We start from the raw sequence: 13,926 nt of genomic DNA, 5'->3' as shown, positions 1-13,926 counted from the left end.
TATTTTTTTTCTTTCCCTTTTCTACTTTATTCCATCATAGTATGCTAAAAGGTTCTATTTATGATCTTCTGAGGTAAAGAAATTTTGAGAAGTCCCCATCTTTAAACAGATACTTCCTCTGGCACAGAGCCACTTAGACTGTTTGAGGCCAAGGGAGGCACAGAAGTGGTTTAGGCGTCACAAGTATTTCTGGAATGAAGGGCACACGTTGGGCGGGTGTGTGTGAGCTTTGCAGCACAGCCCTGCCTAATCCGTCCACGTGTGTGTGCGGCTGGCACGGACGCGGCTTCCAGGAGCCGAGGCCGCCCTGCCAAAGCTCCAGCCTCGCTGAGCGGATTGGGTTTCAGGCCTGGCGGGTGCTGGGGGTGATGAGCAGAAGAAATCCCAGGCCGTTGCCCCCTCAAGGTGGAGAGATAAGTCTGAATTTCCTTTGTCTGAGTTGCATGTCTTCTCCGGGGGACTTAGCAGTGTGGGGGCTGAAGTAGCCAAGAGATGTGGGTTGACCTCGATTTTGAAATCGGAGGTGTGGTGATGTTGAACTGAAGGTGGGCAGAAACTCTGCGTGAGAGGCTGTGGGCTCCTCCGACCTGGTTTGCTACCTCTGTGGCGTGACTCAGGCTGAGAACTCAGGTGATCTCTCAGTCTCTGAACCTATGGGGGGACAAGAGATCTTTGCCTTTCCTCCAAGAGGAAGTGACTCACCAAATTTATACCCATCTTAGCTAGGCTGGTGTTTCTGCTTCCCCTCAATTGTGGGTAGTCATTCTTTCCGTGTTTATGTGCTCCACTTAGTAAAATATGGCATGACTCTTGTGGTCCAGAGATAGACTAACAGCCTTCTGAGGTTAACAAATTTCTCTCTCTCTCTCTCTCTCTCTCTCTCTCTCTCTCTCTCTCTCTGTCTCTCTCTCTCTCTCTCTCTCACACACACACAGGTGTTGACAACCCCCAGCCGCCCCATCTGGCATTTTGCTTCTATTCTAGTAAATTGTTGTTGTTTAGTTGCTCAGTTGTGTCTGACTCTTTTACAACCCTATGGACTGTAGCCCTCAAGGGTCCTCTGTCCATGGAATTTCCCAGGCAAGAAAACTGGAGTGGGTTACCATTTCCTCCTCCAGAGGATCTCCCCGACCCAGGGATTGAACCTGCGTCTCCTGCGTTGGCAGGCCAGTTCTTTACCACTGAACCACCCAGGAAGCCCATGTTCTAGTAAATGGTTTCCTTAAATTTAGTTGTTTCTAAATAATTTGAAGGTTTCCATACATCTTTTCCTCCATTTCCCTTTCAGTGGTTTTTGAAAACGATAATACTTTTTTAATTAAAAAAAAAAAAAAAAAACTTTTGAAAAGAATTTTAATTTACAGAAAAGTTTCAAGAATTTTGTGATGAGCTCCCATGTGACTTGTACTTCGACTCACAGATTTGTTTGCTTCGGCTCTCTCTTCTGTACACTCCCGTGTGCTTGTAAATAGTTTGGAATGCATCCTGCTATTCTGCAAATGAAGATGCTTGCTGGTAACTTTGCAGGCCCTGGAGGATGACCTGGCAAACCAGTTGGTTGTCTGGTTAGTGACTACAAAGTATCTGCCAACCATAATACCCTTCTGAGTCAGCAGTGTTGTTTAATTGGCAGAAGGTTTCTTCTACTTTTTTATTCAAAAGGCAAGAGAACTCAGTAAACACAAGATCAACAGCAGCACCACCTTAGGAGCAGAGGCATAGGTGACACCAGGAAATGTGGGAGCTGAGGTGTTGGCGCTGGGGGCTCCTGGCTTCCAGAGCCACTGTCTCCTCCACACACAGTTGTCTCAGGAGCCTCAGCACCTGTCCTTCCTTCTCCCCCAGTGAAAACGTGTTCTAAGGAAGGTATCAGGCATTAATTATAATGCAAATCATCACCTCTCTCAGTGGTATTTTGCATTTAACAGCATTTAAAGTCTTCAAGTTACAGTACTGTAGCTCTGGCCAGAAAAGACCCAGGAGGTGGGTTATCTGGGGAGACCAGCAGTGAGAATTCTGATATACCTGGCAGGACAGCACCTGAGCACCCTGACAGGTCAAGCTCCTTGGACTCTGGTCTTTAGATATGTAGTGTCTCTTGGTCATGTCCGACTTTGTGATTCCATGGGCTGTAGCCCCCCAGGCTCCTCTGGACATGGAATTCTCCAGGCAAGAATACTGCAGTGGGTAGCCATTCCTTTCTCCAGGGTATCTTCCCGACCCAGGGACTGAACCTGGGTCTCCTGCATTGCAGGCAGAGTCTTTATGTCTGAGATATGCAGGACCTGCCTGGTGAAAGGATGGACGGATGCATGGATGGGGAGAGAGAGGTGGGGGGATGGAATATGGACCTGCCAGCTGCTACCCCCCGCCCCCCGCAGTCTGACAAAGTCCCCATTCATCCTTTTTTTCTTACAGTCTGTAGGCCCTCCGTATGCTTTCACTGAGAATATACTAAAGAAGGCCGCCAGAGCTCTTCTATTTATATCTATTTACATGGCCTATTGATGAGACTATCCACTTTATTACACCAATCTTGGATTTGTGTTGACTGATTAAAAAGGTGAATGCTTATTAAAGTTTCTTGTTACTCACCAGTTATTCTCAAGAATAACTGAGAGAAAGAATTTTTGTTGGAAAATATCTTTTATAACTGTATCTCTATGGAATGGGTGCGGGCAAGAAATGTTTCCCTCCACAACAGGTCTGTAAAGGTGGAGCCATCAGCCATTGCAGAGCCCCCAGCCCTCACCCCAGGGACTTTTGTATGGAGGAAAAACTGGAGGCACTCTGTGCTTTGGATCCCGGCCATGTTAAGATGCATACCTAAGGAATAATTTCAAACAGCACAGATTCCTGCATCTTCCCATTTTAGTTCATTTAGTTCATTTAGTTCAGTCGCTCAGTCGTGTCCGACTCTGCGACCCCATGGACTGCAGCACGCCAGGCCTCCCTGTCCATCACCAACTCCCAGAGCTTACTCAAACTCATGTCCATCACGTTGGGGATGCCATCCAACCATCTCATCCTCTGTCGTCCCCTCCCTTCTGCCTTCAACCTTTCCCAGCCTCAGGATCTTTTCCATTGAGTCAGTTCTTCACATCAGGTGGCCAAAGTGTTGGAGTTTTCAGCCTTAGCATCAGTCCTTCCAATGAATATTCAGAACTGATTTCCTTCAGGATTGACTGGTTTAATCTCCTTGCAGTCCAAGGGGCCCTCAAGAGTCTTCTCCAACACCACAGTTCAAAAGCATCAATTCTTTAGCGTTCAGCTTTCTTTATAGTCCAGTTCTCATATCCATACATGACTACTGGAAAAACCATATCTTTGACTAGACAGACCTTTGTTAGCAAAGTCATGTCTCTGCCTTTTAATATTCTATTTAGGTTGGTCATAGTTTTTCTTCCAAGGAGCAAGTGTCTTTTAATTTCATGACTGCAGTCATCATCTGCAGTGATTTTGGAGCCCAAAAAAATAAAGTCTGTTGTTTCCGTTGTTTCCCCATCTATTTGCCATGAAATGATGTGACTAGATGCCATGATCTTAGTTTTCTGAATATTGGATTTTAAGCCAACTTTTTCACTCTCCTCTTTTACTTTCATCAAGAAGTTCTTTAGTTCCTCTTCACTTTCTGCCATAAGGGTGGATGTCATCTGCATATCTGAGGTTATTTATATTTTTCCTGAAATCTTGATTCCAGCTTGTGCTTCATCCATCCCTGAATTTCTCATGATATACTCTGCGTATAAGTTAAATAAGCAGGGTGATAATATACAGCCTTGACATACTCCTTTTCCTATTTGGAACCAGTCTGTTGTTCCATGTCCAGTTCTGTTGCTTCCTGACCTGCATACAGATTTCTCAGGAGGCAGGTCAGGTGGCCTGGTATTCCCATCTCTATAAGAATTTTCCACAGTTTGTTGAAAGTCGTGAAAACAATTAACTTAATATATATGGGTGGCTTTTTTTGGTGATTAGTAGTAATCTTTTGATGTTCAGTCTTTTGATCTTTCACCCTCTGTGGGGAAAGAAACATCCCTGTTTATCCTGGTTCCTCCCTGGTCTCCCAGGATCAGGCCTCAGAGCTCTCTGAGCAGCTGTGCCCTGAGCTGTATAGTCCTCAGTGAGATCTTCAAATTGAACTTAACTTGCAGCTTTTAGGTTGTGCGTGTTTCTTTCAGTCAACAGAGTTTAGTTCGAGATAACAGAAAAACCTGACGAGTAGTATTGTTAACTAAGGGAAGTTTCACTAGATACACTCATGTTCATGGGCAGGTCCAGGACTGGCACTGCAGCTCAAGCAAGCCTTCTGGAACTCAGACGGTCCTTTCCCCCCACTCCTTGCCTTTTCCCTACCTCCCTGCCTCCTTTGTCCCTCCCTCCTTCCTTCCTTCCTTCCTCCATTTTAAAGTGCCGCTGCATTTTCCAGGGGGGAAGGAGAGGCAGGGCGAAGGGGAGAAGTTAAAAGGTGTTCCGTACTTAGAATAGGAAAATGGAGTCCAAAATAGCAGAGGCTCAAAGACAAAGAAAGGGGAAAACCTGTGAAAATGGAACAAAGGAAGGTCTGAGAACCCGGAATGAGAACCTCAGGTGAAGCACACAGCCCTCCTGGCTAGCCCGAGTTACTTAGGGCAGGCTCAAGGGGAGAAGAGAAAACATATAAAAAGAGGAGCCGAAATTGAGCCGCAGGCTTTTGTTGGTGTCTTTTGGGTCGGCCCGCCCTCCTGCCTCGAGGATGTATTTTCCTTTGCTTGCCAAAATTAAACTGAGCTATAACTCCGAGCTGTAACCCTGGTCTGTCCGTCACTTCAAATTTTTGCTGTGGCGGGACAGAACCGAGGAAATTACAAACTCCCCTGACATCTCACAAAGGTAAAAAAGCCAAAGGTACATCATTTACAGAGCTTTTCTAGAAACCCTGTCCAGCACTCTCCACTTTGCCCCACTCATTTCTTCCCACAGCAGCTGTTCTCTGAGCATCAGCTGTGACATAGTCCAATGTTCTCGGTATTGTTTTTCCTATTGACAAATGCAGAAACTGAGGCACAGAGGGGTTGATAAGTTGCCCATGTTTACATAACTAACAGGTGACAGAGCCCAGATTGAATCCCACTTAAACATTCATGCTTCTAACCTTGAAGGTCTAATTCTAAAGTACTTGTTATATTGCTTATGCAAATGGAGAGGTGAGAAGTAAATGCATTCATTAGCATTCTGTGAATAACAGCAGTTAAAACTTCCACTTCAGATGTTCCCTTGGAAGTAGGAGCAAATTTTATTCTTATATATACTGGGTCTCTTAAATTTATCTATAGAGACAGCAGGGGCCAAAATAAATCTCAACACTTCACCTTCGCTGATATTTATAAGTTCTTTTCTCCTAAGTCTTTCACTAGAGTTGAAAATTCGCTGATTTAGTTTCCCTTTCTTTCATTACCTGTGACTACACTTCAACTATTTCATGGTGAAAAAGTCCAAAAATATGTAGCAGTGTGATGGAAGAGGAAGATAGATACAGTGGGGGCAGTGTTCTGTGGTCAGATAAAATGCATAGAATAGAGTTTATGAATGTTCTATGCAAGCATTTGTTCCATTTGAACTTTGCTTCACTCTTCAAATTGTTTCATCTGTTTCATCTGGCAAGCTGGTAACTCCTGAAAGTGTCAACTTTCTTTCCCACAGCCCCCGCTGGCTCAAAAATCTGTCTTTCCCTCCTTTTGCATCTTGATTCCAGGGAAGACACCCTGGTCCCCCTTGCTCTGCCTCACCTCCTGCCTGGTCTCACCTACTCACCTGATTGCCTGCTTTCCTGGTCTTGCCTGCCTCTCCCTCTGCTCCCCTCCTAACCTGCGCTCTGCCTGCCTGGCCATCTCCTCCCTTGATCTGCTCTTCAGGCAGGTGAAGTTCCTGCAGACTCCCAGATGGACCACATTCTCCCATGGACCCTGAGCCTCATCCTGCTCCTCCTGGTGGGGTGTCCTGTCTGTCACCCTCACCATCCTCCCCAGCCCCCCTCAACTGTGCCAGCTTCATTCACCCATAACAGCTCAGTTCTGGTCCTGCCTCTTCCGGAAGTCCTCCCTAGTCTGCAGAGTGGAGGTAGAGCATCCTGCCCCTGGGCTCCGTCACCCCTGAGCACTCCTGCTGGGGGAGCAGCGGGCAGCAGTTATGGGCTCGCCCAGGATCTTTTACATAAAAGACTTTGGATAAATGAGTGAGTGGGAGAGTGAGCACACACTCGAAAAAATGCTTGCCTCCTTTCCACCCTGTGAGAATCTCGCCATCCTCCCATAATTCCATTTCTCTCCCCCGCTTAGCGCTGAACTTTCCCCCCAAAGCTGAATTCCTCTCTTCCTTCCCTGCTGAGATGATCTTCCCAAGGTCCAATCCCCCCCTGCCCTTAGATGCTTGTTGCATTTGGCTCACATTTTCTCTTGGTCACATTGCTCTCTCCAGCCTTAGAGTGTGTGCGTGTCTGTGACATTGTGGTTTCCAGTTTCTCCCCCTCACTTTATGCCCACTCTTTGGCAGCTCCCTGTGTTCCTCCCACCCCTTACTCTGGCTATCCTGCTGGAGCTTTTATCCAGCCTGCAAGCTCTCCCAAGATATTTATACCCACCCATGGCTTTGAACTACTGTCTCTGGTCCCCCATGTGGAATCTATACCTCTCCCTCTGACCTTTCCCCCATGCTGGTGACGTGCCTGTTTCAAGCTCTTACTGGTTGTCTGCTCATTGCCATTCCAATCACCCCAAGCTGCACGTTCTTATGGTAGAACTTAGCGCTCCTCTAATCCTTCTTCCTTCTCTCTGTGACTACCTGTTCTCTGACTGTATGTTCCCCCTTTTCCTCAGCGACTACTTTCTGCACTTTACAGAGCTTTACATTATTATTTCTGCGTTTCATTCATGATTCTAAGACCTCTGCCAAATCTTGTTGCTTGATACTTCTGTAACTTGACCCAGCTCCCTCTTTTTCATCTTCACTACTCCAAGGGAGACCCTTAACACTCTTCTGGTGAACTGGAAAAGAGTAATTCAGGAAATTACTCCCTGAAATATGATTAGGTCCCAGCACACCGAGAGGATGCTGAGATCCCGCAGGGACACTTATAAATTAGGATCTCTTCAGGTTTTCACCTTGGTGATCATCACCCCCCAATAGAGACCCGGCCCATCTTTATTGCTTCATCTTCCCATCTCCCAGCCACATGGCCCAGCTCCAGGCCTTGGAGCTTGTTTTCAATACCTCCTGAGTTGTCTGATGTTCCTGACCAGAAAGCATTTCCTTCTTTTAAGTCCTGTTTTAAGGATCGCTTCTCCTTGAATGCTTTCTCAGTCCCCTTGCTGGCTGTATTCTTTCTACCACTTGGAATCCAGGAACATTTGATGTCTCTTTATATACTGTCTCATGTAACATCATCATCATTGTTGTTAACACTATAGCATTGTAATAACCTTGGGTTATTTCTGTGTATTGGACACTGGTGCTAGTCACTTTTATTGTACTTTGATCATTTAATGTTTCATGAACTCACTGAGGTATGTGCTACTTTTGAGGGGAATTACTTTGTCTAAGGTTCCAGAGCAAGAAACAAAAATCCCAATCCAGTTGAAGTGCCATTATAGCCTTGGGGTTACCAAATTCTCTGGGTTGAAATCCAGGCTCTTTCTTCTAGCTCTGCAACTCTTGGCTAGTTAATTAATCTTTTTATCTACAAATTTCATGACTATAAAGTGAGGATAATCAGTAAAGTACTTCCTTCAGTATGCTATAGAAAGTGAAAGTGAAAGTCAGTTGTGTCTGATTATTTGTGACCCCATGGACTATACAGTCCATGGAATTCTCCAGGCCAGAATACTGGAGTGGGTAGCCTTTCTCTTCTCCAGGGGATCTTCCCAACCCAGGGATCAAACCCAGGTCTTCCGCATTGCAGTCAGATTCTTTGCCAGCTGAGCCACCAGGGAAGCCCTAGAATACTGGAGTGGGTAGCCTATCTCTTCTTCAGGAGATCTTCCTGACCCAGGAATCTAACCGTGGTCTCCTGCATTGCAGGCGGATTCTTCACTAGCTGAGCTACCAGGGAAGCTTTAGGAAGCTATTAAGAATCTAATAAGTGCCCAACAATCTTGTTTGTTATCAGTGTCTGTTCTGTCTGACCCAAGTTCATGCCCTCGCCCCTTGCTCTAGCCCCTTGTTCATGCTCAGTTGCTCAATCATGTCCGATTCTTTGGAACCCTATGAACTGTAGCCCACCAGGCTCCTCGGTCCCAGGCAAGAATATTGGAATGGCTGCCATGTTCTCCTCCAGGGGATCTTCCTGACCCAGGGATTGAACCTGCTTCTCTTGCCTCTCTTGCATTGCAGGTGAATTCTTTACCGCTGAGCCATCAGGGAAACCCCTAACCACTTGTGGACTTTTCTGCTCCCACCCAGCCTAGCATGATCATGGACTCCTTGAGGCCGTGAGCGCACTCTCTTCCTCTCTTTGGAGTTTCTATAACATCCAGAAGAGTGGTTTACATAGAACAAGTGCTCATTAAATAAGTGCATCAAATTCATTTACCCCCAGGACTTTGAAATAAAACTAAAAGTGGATTATTTCCAAGACTTTGATACAGAAGACCTACTTTAGTCTCATCTGTTAGCTAGCATATTCCAGCATCTCCCTAAAATGTTAGCAGTGTAATATGAAGTAAGTGCTTTTTGTTTGTGAATATTAGCCATAAGAAGACACCTGTTAAAAGCATTTAAAAAAAAAAACATGTGGCAGAGAGAACAGTCGTTTCCACATGTCCCCAGATCTCTTTGTAAAAATTGCCCCTTCCCTCCGCACTCAATTCCATTCTGCAGTCTTGTGCAAGTCATCTCAGATTTTCCTTCCTCTGTTAAATAGAAGTAACAGATCACATAGCATCTCCAATAAAGGCATGATATGGAGAAACAAACAAAATATTATAGTAATTTTAAAAATCCTCAAAACTTTTTAAACCTGCAATTGTGTTGGTAAAGTGCGTTTATTTTATTCTTAGTAACAGCTTTGAGATATAGTTCACCATACCACATAACTCACCTGTTAAAAAGTGTAAAGTTCAGTGGATTTTAGGGTGTATAGAGTTTTGCAGCCATTACCACAATCAATTTTGGAGTATTTCTGTCATTTCACAAAGAAATCCTGTGTCTCTCAGCTGTCTCCACTGAATTCTCCCATCTTCCTCTCCCCTGAACAGGCACTAATCAGCTTTCTGTCTCTATAGATTTGCCTGTTACTGACATTTCATGGAAATGGGGTCATACACGGTTTAAGTGACTGGCTTATTTCACTGAGCATAATGTTTTCAAAGCTTTCCTACATTCATTCCTTTTTGTTGTATATATGTGCCACATTCTGCTTATCCATTCATCGATTGATGGACATTTAGGGTTGTTTTGACTTTTCAGTTATTATGAATGATACTGCTTTGAACATTTGTATTACAGGTTTTTGTGGGGCCATCCGTTTTCTTTTTTTAAACAGCTTAGTTGAAATGCAGTGCACAGACCATACTGGTCACCTTTTCAAAGTTTACAGTCCACAGGTGTTCACTGTATCCACGGGTATGTGTCACCATCATCTTGTCAATATAGAACATTTCAGCTTCTCAGAAAGAAACCCGTGTCCTTTAACAATCACTGCTCTGTCTTCTGATGACCCCTAGTCCTCTAATCTACTTTATGTCTGTATAGAATTGCCTATTTGGGATATTTCATATAAACAAAAGGAAAGTACACATTGGAAAGAAAATGTGTTTGCTACAACTTATAGGAAAAATACTGTGAATCCAATTCTCGACAACTTTGTGTCCAACCTCCTTGAAATGTGTAAGAAATCAGAAAGTTTCTTTTCTAAGTGGAACCTCCTCCCTCTTCCTCAGTTAGCTGGTTCCCAGGGACTGGGCTTGAGGAAGGGGCTCAGGCATCATCTGTTTCTGGAATTCCCCTGAGGACAGGGGCTGTGGTCCCTTGCGTGATGAGCCAGGCCTCTGCTTCTGCTGGGCAAATGGCAGTGCTAGAAACCCGTCTGCAGGGTGATTGCTAAATCCTCCTTCAGACCAGATAGAGGCAGTGAGAATTGCTGATGAGGCCGGGGAATTTGTTAAGAAATCCAGGTCGAGCGGTGATCCCTGGAGCTGAGACTAACGCATCCTGTTTCCGCATCCTGTTTGTCGCGGGGCTGTGGGGCGGGGAGGGGAACACCAGCTTTTTCCCGTGGGGAACGTGCATGTGTGAGGGGTGAGGAAGCCTGTGGAGGTCCGTCATCCTTCAGGGTAGCTCATGAGTCGGTTCTGCCCAGTTCAGGGGGGTGCGTCTCACCGTGTCCCCATGGTCCCCCCAGGAAAGGGCGGCAGGCACTGTGGCCTTATCAGAACAGCACCCGGGGCGCCTCGGGCTCCCAGTGTCTCGTCCTTGGAATAAACCAGGCAGGGAAGATAGCAGACAGCAAGCTTAGGTTTCAGAAAATACTGGGTTGGCCAAAAAGTTCCTTTTGGTTTTTCCGGGAGATGTAACGGGAAAACCCGAACAAACTTTTTGGTCAGCCCAATAAATAGGTTGCTCCAAGAGCCAGGCATAGGCATATGTAGTCCATATTCTTTTGCTTTAATTAGTTGACTAGCAGCCGTCTGCCAGGGCTTCCCTGGTGGCTCAGGGGTAAAAAATCCACCTGCAATGCAGGAGCCATGGGAGACACTGGTTCAATCCCTGGGTTGGGAAGATCCCCTGGAGAAGGGCATGGCAACCCACTCCAATATTCTTGCCTGGAGAATCCCATGGACACAGGAGCCTGGCAGGCTACAGTCCATGGAGTTGCAGAGTCGGACACCACTGAAGCGACTTAGCTTGCAAGCATGCAGCTATCTGCCAAGGCTGTGGGCCTAAGAGCAAGGTCACTGTCCAGGGCCTGGGCCCCCACTCTGGCTGTGACGGTCAGCCCTCCGGCTTCAGCTCCCAGGGACATGGCGGTGAGTTTGAGTCAGGGTCTCCGGGTTCCATTTCTAGTCTGGGCCATTTCTCACTCTCTGACCAAATGCAAAGCCTGCTCTGTACCCACCAACATTGCGTGGACTCTCCATGTTTCTGTTGCTAATGTCGGCTTTGGTATTGCACAGGGTATGAATTTAAGCTCTTCTAGTTGTGGGAGTTAAATTCTCCAAGCCTCGGGTTCCAGAGTGATAAAATGTGCAGAATAAAAGCTCTTTCCGAGAGTGGGTATGTGAAATAATGCAGTGCCATGCCTGCCCGTGTACAGGCTGTGTCTCCCTACTTCCCCCTACCCCAGCCACACACACACACACACACACACACACACACACACACCCTGCATTAGGTAGGGCAGCGCTCTGCACGCAGTGCGGCTGTGGCTTTCACCGTCCACCTCACTAAACGGCGTCGGACACGCAGCTCGTGGTGGCCACAGCCACTTAGCCTGTGCCCTCCTACCTGGGCGCTCCTGTCCCTTCAGAGCCCCAGGGGTTGGGGGGCAGGGGCAGGGCTGGGAGACAGCCACAGCTCTCAGAGCCCGTGTGCTCACAGCGTGCTGAAATATGTGTTTGTGCGGGTGGGTCTGTGCCGCGCACGTGTGCGCTCCGTCGCGCAGCATACTTGAGGGGCTCAGCATTCCAGAACACGGGCTCGGAGCAAAAGCAGCTGTGTTAGAATTCCCCTCCTCAGCTGTTCCCCTCCGAAGGCTCTATATGGCCCTGAGCTCCGCCTGGTGAGCGACCCTCCGGCTGACCCTGCCCAGCTTCAGGCCACGCGCCTGGGCTGCATCCAGCGACTGCCAGGAGGTATGTACTATGCGGAGGTGGCCGCTGGTTATTGTCTGTCCTGCAGGACAGGTGACCGGGACACTAGGCCAGGGAGGACGGTGGGGGAGGAGGGGGCTGCCCGTACCTAAATAGCATTCCTATCCTGGCAAGTGGCTAAAGAACCCGCCTGCCAATGCAGGAGGCATAGAGACGTGGGTTCGATCCCTGGGTTAGGAAGATCCCCTGGAGGAGGGCATGGCAACCCACTCCAGTATCCTTGCCTAGAGAATCCCATGGACAGAGGAGTCTGGCGGGCCAGAGTCTATAGGGTCGCAGAGAGTTGGACATGACTAAAGTGACTGAACACGCATCCTGGCGGGAGTAGGGAAGGCAGCAAGCCTACAACTTGTGTGTAAAACCTCCTAACAAAACTCTAATGTAGCTGGTAGCTGGCAGATAAGGAAACCAAGAAAGACTAGATGACTAGATGACACAGTATGATCATGATTATGAACTTTGAGAGAGGCAGAGGTGGAACTCCAATCCAGACCTGTTGATCCGCCAGCATCAGGCCTTTTATCATAGACTCCATCATGGGGACCTCGTAACGATGGACGCATGTGGGGAAGACTAGCGATGGACTAGGCAGCAAATGTCCTTTAATTGAATAAACAGTTTTCACGTTTCTGCTGTCTGGACACATGTGCTCGGCCCCGGGAGGGTGAACAGGCTAGGGAAGGTTGCTGTCTTCTGACAGCCTGAAGGAGACAAGACGCAGTGATGTGTACCCTGTGGGTACAGTGATTAGGGCCTGGAGGAGGGACGGTCCACCCCTTCAGGGATGGGTGGGTGGGGCTGAGACCCTCATAAATTCCCCCATCAGTCAGGGGTCTGTGAGAGAAGCAGACACTGTGATCATGTTGTTCTAGCATTTTGGACTTACTGTGTCTGTGGGGGCTGGTTCCACAGCCTGGTGAGGCTGTCCCTCTGTGTCCAGTGATGTGGCCTGAAGTCAGTGCAACTGGGGACAGAGGACAGATAGATGGCCACCTATAAGGATGGGCTGAGACCCAGTCATCCTCACCACTGACCAGCCATCCTCCAGCATCAGGAACCTGCAGGAGGGGCTGCTGGCGTCCTTCCTCGGGATGGAGACAAACCACAGGCCAGGATTGGAGACCCTGGGCAGGCATGTGATCCCTGCGGGCCGTCTGCTATCCAGTGACCCAGGGGACACCCTGCCACATGCATCAGCCCCAGCTCAGGGCCTGCTGCCCTGCACTGACCCTGCAGCCCAAAGAGAAAACCGCTTCTGCTTCTGCTTCTGCTTCTGCATCTCACGTGAAGCCTCACACTGACCCAGAACCGTGCGGTGAAGGGATTTTGGGGAAACGTCATCCAGCTGAGCTCAGCTGACCGACTACAAGTTCACCGCAGCTCCCCGAGTCCAGGCTGGCCCCTGCCCTCAACCTTGTCTAAAATCTTTCTCCAAACAAAACCTCGCAGAAGGTTAACCCTTGAAGCCTACTGGCTGCTTGTTTTATCTTAGTGTATTCTGTATTCTTTTCTGAAAATCTCACTGGGATTATGGCTTTCTGCATTTTGGAGGACGAAAGGAGGAGAGTCCACTCTCTCCTGGGTTATGGCCTGGGGGATCCAAGCACATCCCCTCATCAGAGCTAGCTGGGGAGTTTGCTGAAGACAAACCGTCAGGCCTCGCCCAGCTCCAGTGAATTGGATTCCCCAAATGTGGAACTGTGGAGCCTGTCACAAGTTTCCCAGGGGTTCCCAGGCAGCCAGCTTTATGAATCTCTGCCCAAACCGGCTTCTTGTCGGTCGGGTGGAAGCTCCGTGCTTCTGCTCCGCGTCTCAGGCACCAGCGGATTTCGGGGTCTGCTCAGAGGATGCTGGCGGAGGTCGGCTGTGGTCGTGGGGTCTCTGGCAGCGCTGCCTGCAGCTGGCGCGTCACTAGCAGGTGCCTATGTGTCACTTCAGATAAAGCTGTGAATCAAAAGGAGGAAGGATGTGAAGCAATCCGGGGGCAGAGTCAGACCAGCCTGCGGAATGACAAAGGACAGGGAAAACGTCAGCAGCGGCCTGGTGGCTACACACGCAGAAGGTGCAAGGATGTGACGAAGAG

The 13,926-nt window shown here is 48.0% G+C and overlaps 1 protein-coding gene across 2 annotated transcripts in view; it reads left to right on the top strand.

Annotated features, from left to right (window-relative positions):
* Positions 1–13,926, top strand: part of SASH1 (SAM and SH3 domain containing 1) — a 185,687-nt gene that overhangs the window by 86,579 nt on the left and 85,182 nt on the right. The gene's annotated exons all lie outside the window — the stretch shown is intronic.

Source organism: Muntiacus reevesi, chromosome 3 (genome assembly GCF_963930625.1).
Source record: "Muntiacus reevesi chromosome 3, mMunRee1.1, whole genome shotgun sequence".
Classification (NCBI taxonomy): Eukaryota; Metazoa; Chordata; class Mammalia; order Artiodactyla; family Cervidae; genus Muntiacus; species Muntiacus reevesi.
Note: the sequence above shows the minus strand (reverse complement) of the source record. Positions and strands in the feature narration are given on the sequence as shown.